This window comes from Schistocerca piceifrons, chromosome 11 (genome assembly GCF_021461385.2).
Source record: "Schistocerca piceifrons isolate TAMUIC-IGC-003096 chromosome 11, iqSchPice1.1, whole genome shotgun sequence".
Lineage (NCBI taxonomy): Eukaryota > Metazoa > Arthropoda > Insecta > Orthoptera > Acrididae > Schistocerca > Schistocerca piceifrons.
Genome location: NC_060148.1, coordinates 44981250 through 44989158, shown reverse-complemented (window position 1 = coordinate 44989158; position 7909 = coordinate 44981250). Strand labels below are relative to the sequence as shown.

General features: G+C 41.2%; 1 protein-coding gene across 1 annotated transcript in view; it reads left to right on the top strand.

The window, feature by feature from the left end:
• The first annotated feature begins 825 nt into the window (after positions 1-825).
• Positions 826-7909, top strand: part of LOC124719965 (poly [ADP-ribose] polymerase tankyrase-1-like) — a 106559-nt gene continuing 99475 nt past the window's right edge. Inside the window, exon 1 of the mRNA XM_047245181.1 lies at positions 826-953. The gene's annotated coding sequence lies outside the window, so the exon portion shown is untranslated. The remainder of the gene's footprint in view (positions 954-7909) is intronic.

The window sequence follows — 7909 nt, the reverse complement described above, 5'->3', positions numbered from 1 at the left end:
AAACAGTATTCCGCCATGTCATAATATGCTGTGTGGACCTGATCGGATGTGATGCCAATAATATCTACTATCCAGTCATGGATTTCTAGAGAACTCGGTTGCACATTCCTGGAAGATTTCTCAAATGCAAAACACAGGGTATTTTTACGTGGTACACTGGGAGCCATAACTGCACTATATGCGCGGTCGGGACCGCTGTGAGTAAATTAAGAAGCTTGTGTACGACGGTAGTGAAGAAGCACTGAGAATATCACAGGTCACAATCCAAGAATTATTATAAACACGGCTTGCGGCGCTACGACTACGCGGAAGTACCGACACGTCCGATCGCTGTCGCGTCCCAAGCGGAACTACCACGGTACCACAGCGCCCCTGGGCTCACACTCTCCTTGATGTTGCCTATCTTGCGCATGGACTACTCAGTTTGTATATTTTGCTTATTTTTTTCATAGTTCCATACAACTTCTGCCTGTTTTCTCGATTGATTTGAGTTCAGTTTTTCAAGGCCTATCCACTGGGCCAACCTATAACTAAATCTGAGGGGGGTGCGATGGGGAGGTTCCCTTGTGAGAGGTACTCAAGTGGCCACAGCAGTGTCACAGTGAGCGTAGAATTGGATTACATTACGTTAAAAGTACATTCAGAAACATGTTACTTTATTTTTTTCAGCTTGTCCGCAATAACAAAATTAGGACGACAGTCTTCGTATTACATTCGCATGTTCTGCGCGGGGTCCCTGGAAGCGCTGCCCCCTGTGTGAGGCCCCCGTAGCAGACTGCAGTTGGTACCTGCCGGCCTCGCAGCCGTTGGCAGCACTGACTGCGTGCCAAAAAAAGCGCAGGCGTCTGTCGCATTTGTAGCGAGTCGTGTCCAGTGTGACGTTCTGCGTTGGGGTTTCGTGCTGCTGTCTCTGCGCCGAGAATTTCTTCTGCTACACCCACACCCTTAATAAGGTAAGGACGACTGTTTTCATGCGTTCCTGTAGTGTTGAATTATTTTGTTTGTTTTCTTTTGGTTTGTTTTTGCAAAGTCACGGTAGCTGTAAGGTTTCATTTACGTTCACTATGGAGACTATCGCTTATAAAGCAAACCGCGTTCGGTTATTACGCTCTCAAAATACTAACGAATTTCGTATTACAAATCTTGTTATTTTAAAGTCCTACCGACATTCCTATTAATTCTGCAATTCTACGGACTTTAGGCATGAGTGAAAAGCATAGGCTCGGACGAGATTTGTACTCGTATTCGCGCCATTTTGTTGAATTTTTTTTCCCGAAATACAGGTTCGTATTTGTACACATGTGATCCATAAAAGAATTATTGTGCGTCTTAGGAATAACAGAACAGAATGACGGAACACTGCTTCTGCAAGTAGATAAGATGCTATGGCAACTTCGACTAATGAGGAACTAAACAATTACTTTACGTCAGGATAGTGCGTAGACCTAGGGACAGTCTGATCCTATTGCTAATGGTTTGAAATCAAACCAAGTGAGACTCATTTTGACAGTTCCATAGTGGAGCATTGAATCCGGTATTCCCGAAGCAGTCAGCTCCACGAAAACTGCCGAATTTAGTACAACTGATCTGTTAGCTTCTTTCCCCCAGTCCTGCATTAGCAATCGCCAGCACGTTAAGTCACGCAAATGTGTTTTAATACAGAACGCTGTTCCATTGAATTTCGATATCTTCACTTTTCTAGAGTAATGTTTTTGGTGACAAGGTAGTCTGTTGGGTAGTCAGTAAGACTATATGTGTTAGTACAGAAATTAATGAGTTATTACGTTGACCTAAAATTGATCCTCTTGCTAGAAATGTTGTCGAAATTCCCGGCATTACAGGCTTAGTCTTCACTTCTGTTAATAATCGTGCATCTCCAGGCAGTGACTGTTCTGTACACTTACCAAAAAAGTAGTCGGTTCTCTGCTAAGGGGGTATCTGGATGTGTGAAGCAGTGCCCCACGTAAAGGACCAGTACTGAAACACTTTGGCAGTAAAACCAGCCACCCTCAGAATCCTTTCTGATAAGTGTTTGTCAGTGCTCAGAACGATATCAAGATACAGAGTATCAGTTACAAATCTCACTGCAGAACTCGACTGTTACATATATTCTTGATGGAACAGTCCATAGCTGTACTTTCGGTTCATAGCGTGCACGCTGGACACTACGAACAGGCAGTTCACCTGTGGACTGTTCCATCAAAAAATAAGTTGAGAGAAACTGAAGATTCACATACATGTTCCTGTCAAACCAAACGGGTGCTCCTGAGTAATACTTTATTAGGACAAATAAAGAATTATTCAACTGTTGCGGCTTTAAGAAGAACGCATTGTTACATCTGTAGTTGCCTACAGTATAAAGTGTGTTGCTGTTGCGTAGAGGAAGGAATACACAGTTTATATCACAGCAAGCGGATCTCTTGTCATTAACACGTTGGGAGTAATTTAATCGTCTTTTGTGTAAGGAAATGAAAAATAGCAATGCAGGTGGTTGTAGACAAACTTCCACAAAGAAGGGCTGATAAGATAGCCACCTCCCTGAAATATGGGTTGTGTTGATAAGTTGGTCCTCATCCATAGATACATACATACATTGATCCTTGTTGCATAGAGCATTAATACATTTCGTAATGATGTGGAATGTGTCACTTGAACATAAGTTTTCTTTACACAAAATAGTAAATGTTTTTATAGTTAATACTTAATGTCTAAAGATTCATATGTTCAGTAAGGTCAAGGGAACTGTCCGATTCCAGATGATATTGTGTGTGGTTTTGTATGGGGGTGGGCGTCTAAATTTGTTTATATTTAGTTTGCCCCCCACCCAAAACACCCCATTTCCCGCGCTTGTCCCGTTAGTGTCATTACGCTTCTTATGCAAAGTGTGTGTGTGTGTGTTTTTCGATGTATTTTCGTCCTCATAATGTGTACATAGCGACTTTATACGCGCCATATTGGAATCGTGGTTTATGGTCGTTTCCGCCGTATTTGTGACGTCATGGGTCAAAGCAGACGGGCGGGATTGGACGCTTCCGTATTTCCATAATTTTCTTTTAAATGTTGGTTAGATATCTGCCGGATTTTTAATGCTATTTGGCAAATGACCAAATATTTTTGTGGCAACATAGTTCACACCTTTTTGTGACAAAGTGAGATTTAATCCAGAGTAGTGAAGATAATGGTTTTTTCTAGTGTTGTAGCTATGCACTTCGCTGTTACTTTTGAATTGGGGTGGGTCATTAATGACAAATTTCATAAATGAAGATATGTACATCGAAGGTACTGTGAATATCTCAAGTTCATCGAATAAATGTCCACAAGGTGATCTTTGGTGGGCTCCAGCTGTTAGCCTGATCACACCCTTCTGTGCCATGAATACTTTTCCTCTTAGTGACGAATTGCCCCCAAATACGATACCATGTGTAAGCAGTGAATGAAAATAGGCATAGTAGGCTAATTTAATTATGTTCATCACCAATATTTTGCAATAACAGCAGTAGCGTAAGTAGCTCAACCTAACTATTTCAGCAGATCATTGATGTTTCTTCAAATTCAATTTCTCATCAGTGTACACATCCAGAAATTTTGAATACCCTGCCTTAGCAACAGACTTGCGTTCATAGCCTATATTTATCAGTGTTGTGCCATTTACTGCACAGAATTATATTCACTGTTTTTTCTCAAAATTTAATAAGTGTCCACTTGCAGAGAACCACTTAGTAATTTTGTGAAAGATATTATTTACAATTTCCTTGAGTGTGATTACTGTACTTGTATCATTAGCAAAAAGAACTAGCTTTGCATCTTCATGAATATAGAGTGGCGAGTCATTAATGTATGTATTTTCGCAGACTATTTGTACTTCTGATTTCTTCCAGTTAAATATGAATTAAACCATTTGTGCACTGTCCCACTCATGCCACAATACTTAAGCTTGTCTAGAAGAAATTCATGATTCACACCATCAAAAGCCTTTGAGAGGTCACAAAATATTCCAATGGATGAAGTTCGGTTATTCAGTGCATTTAATATTTGATCAGTGAAAGCACATATATAGCATTTTCTGTTGAAGAGTCTTTCTGAAAACCAAATTGACATTTAATTAGTTCGCCATTTTTACAGATAAGAGATTCTGCTCCTGAATGCATGACTTTTTCAAGAATTTTGGATAAATATGTCAGAACTAAGACTGGGTGGTAGTTGTTAGCATCAGACCTATCCCCTTTTTTATGCCGTTGTTGAACAACAGCGTATTTCAGTCCATCTGGAAAAATTCATATGTGGCTGAGAATCCTACTTATTTGTTGGGAACAAGCTTTCAGTACTCTGTAGCACAGAAAGAGGTGTAGGTTGGTGTGGAATAAGATGATACGGTTGAGGGACGGATAAGAGAATAAACGTGAATGCGAAAATAATGGTGGGGGTACGGGGTTCGTATGTAGCATGTACTTAACCATAAAGAGCAAACCAGATGTAAACAAACACAAGCGCGCTGGCTGGTCATCAGCCGTAGCTCTCTTACCACTGGTGGTGCTCCGCTCTTGGAAGTAGGTCCAACTTAGGTGTTCGGTAGCTTATTACTATGTCAGTGCGGAAGAACCTGTCATTCTGACGTATTAACAGCCATCAACGTCTATCTTAATCGCACTTTACCTACGTAACTTTTATCTTAAAAATTGTGTACAGTCACAGTGTCTCTGTAACCAGTACTTGTGCTCTGATTGTCTCGCTGTTCATACGTACCGCGAAAATGGACGACACTGCTTCCTGCTTCGTAGTGAAACGCGCGCGTGGAACACCGTTAATGGCGAGAAACAAGTAGTTAATGTTCTTCACAAGATTACAGACAAAAATCAGCTTTTGACTTTTTTCGAGTAGGACTATGTATCAGAAATAAGGGAGGTGTTAACTGTATGCGTGGCGTGATAGACAGGGTCGTAGACTGACCATCGTGTGTGCCGGCAGGCGGTGGTTCTACGCTCCACGTGGTGCGTAATTTTCTTTGTTTGGTTTGAATACCTAAAGCATTTAAATATGAAACTCATCACATCTACATATACATCTATATGGTTACTCTGCAATTCACACTTAAGTGCCTGGCAGAGGGTTCATCGAACCGTTTTAATACTACTACTACTACTACTACTACTCTACCATTCCACTCTCGAATGGCGCGTGGGAAAAAGGAACACCTATATCTTTTCGTTCGAGCTCTGATTTCTCTTATTTTATTATCATGATCATTTCTTCCTACGTAGTTGGGTGTCGACAAAATATTTACACATCGGGAGAGAAAGTTGGAGATTGAAATTTCGTAAATAGATCTCTCCTCAATCAAGACTGCCTTTGATTCAGTGACTCTCAGCCCAACTCGCGTATCATATCAGTTACACTCTCACCCCTATTTCACGATAACACGAAATGAGCTGCCCTTCTTTGAACTTTTTCGATGTCCTCCCTCAAACCTACCTGGTAAGGATCCCGTACCGCGCAGCAATATTCCAGCAGAGGATGGACAAGTGTGATGTAGGCTGTCTCTTTAGTGTTCTGCGAACAAAGCGCAGTCTTTGTTTCGCCTTCCCCACAATATTATCTATGTGTTCTTTCCAATTTAAGTTGCTCGTAATTGTAATTCCTAGGTATTTAGTCGAATTGACAGCCCTAAGATTTGTGCGATTTATCGTATACCCAAAATTACTCGGATTTCTTTTAGTACCCATGTGGATGACCTCGCACTTTTCTTTTGCTTAGTGCCAATTGCCACTTTTCGCACCATACAGAAATTCTCTCTAGGTCATTTTGTAGTTGGAATTGATCGTCTAAAGACTTTACTAGACTGTAAATTACAGCGTCATCTGCAGACAATCTAAGGGGGCTGCTCAGACATCTCCTAGATCATGTAGGTAAATCAGGAGCAGCAGAGGGCCTATGAAACTACCTTGCGGAACGCCTGATATCACTTCTGTTCTACTCGATGATTTACCGTCTATCGCCACGAACTGTGACCTCTCTCGGAGAGGAAATCACGAACCCAATCACACAACTGAGACGATACTCCATATGCACGCAATTTGATTAATAGTCGCTTGTGAGGAACGGTATCGAAAGCCTTCTGGAAATCTAGGAATATGGAATCGATCTGACATCCCTTGTCGACAGCACTCATTACTTCATCTGAATAAAGAGCTAGCTGTGTTGCACAAGAACTATATTTTCTGAATCCGCGTTGGTTATGTATCAATAAGTCATTTTCTTCAAGGTGAGTCATAATGTTAAAGTACAGTATGTGCTCCAGAATCCTCCTGCAAATTGAGGTCAGTGATATGGGTCTGTAATTAAATGGATTACTCCTATTTCCTTTCTTGAGTATTTGTATGACCTGTGCTACTTTCCAGTCTTCAGGAACAGACCTTTCGTCAAGTGAGCAGTTGTATGTGATTGCCAAGAAAGGCGGTATTGTCTGTATACTCTGAAAGGAACCTGATTGGTATACCATCTGGACCGGAAGAATTGCCTTTCTTGAGTGATTTGAGTTGTCGCAACACCTAAGATACCTACTTTTATGTCACTCATGCTAACAGCTGCTGTGGTTCTTCAGTGGCACCATCATCGGTAACTTTTCCATCCCTAACGCGCAGTGACGGTTTTGACTTTTTTGCCACTGGTGTACTTTACATACGACCAGAATCTCTTTGGGTTTTCTAACATATTTTGAGACAATATTTCATTGTGGAAACTATCAAAAGTGTGGTGTCACCGGCGGACACCACACTTGCTAGGTGGTAGCCTTTAAATCGGCCGCGGTCCGGTAGTATATGTCGAACCCGCGTGTCGCCACTATCAGTGATTGCAGACCGAGCGCCGCCACACGGCAGGTCTAGAGAGGCTTCCTAGCACTCACACCAGTGGTACAACCGACTTTGCTAGCGATGGTTCACTGTCTACATACGTTCTCATTTGCAGAGACGACAGCTTAGCATAGCCTTCAGCTACGTCACTTGCTACGACCTAGCAAGGCGCCATGTTCAGTTACTATTGATATTGTAAGTAATGTACAGACAAGAGCTACGTTCAACATTAATGGATTAAAGTTAAGTATTCCACCATCTGAGTGAGTTTTTCTAATTTCCTTGTCCTGTTCCAGACCTCACGCCAGCCTGCGTTAGCTTAAACGCGTGCCTTTCGGCTTCCTCGAAACTTCGTGGGTTGGCTCACCTGCCAATCCACAACAAAAAGCATCTCGCATAGACGTCCGCACTAAATTTCGAGCTTCCGTGAAACTTAGCCAGTCTTGGGGATTGTGCGTTCCTCTGAATTTGGCATGCGTTTTTCGTTGCTTATGCAACAGCGATCTGACGTTTTGTGTACCATCGTGGATCAGTCCCGTCTCTTATTAACTTAGATGGTATGAATCTATTGCTGTCGATACTGTATCTTTGAATTTGAGCCATATCTGGTCTACACTTACATAATTAGCTTGGGAGGAATGGAGACACTCTTAGGAAGGCATCAAGCGAATTTTTATCTACTGTTTTAAATAGATATATTTTGCGTATATTTTTAGTGGTTTTGGTTGATATGGTTTTGAGCCATATATGGCAATTAACTTGTGCATCACCAATGTTTAAAAAAATGCACATCTTGTAGTTTACAATTACATATCACACGAAAATTTCTGGTTTTCATACATTCTTAATTAGAGATATATTATAAAAGATTGCAAAAGATGGCTGAAGATAAAACATTAAGTGATTAAATTTTTTGGAGAGAAATTAAAAAGTACTGTTTGAATATGCCCATTGTTTTGTAGGACAGATGTGGTCTCACATGAGCCAGAGTGATAAATGTCGCAGAAAGATGGAAGACAATTTTCACGGCGTCGAGCACGCTGTACAAATGGATTATTTTT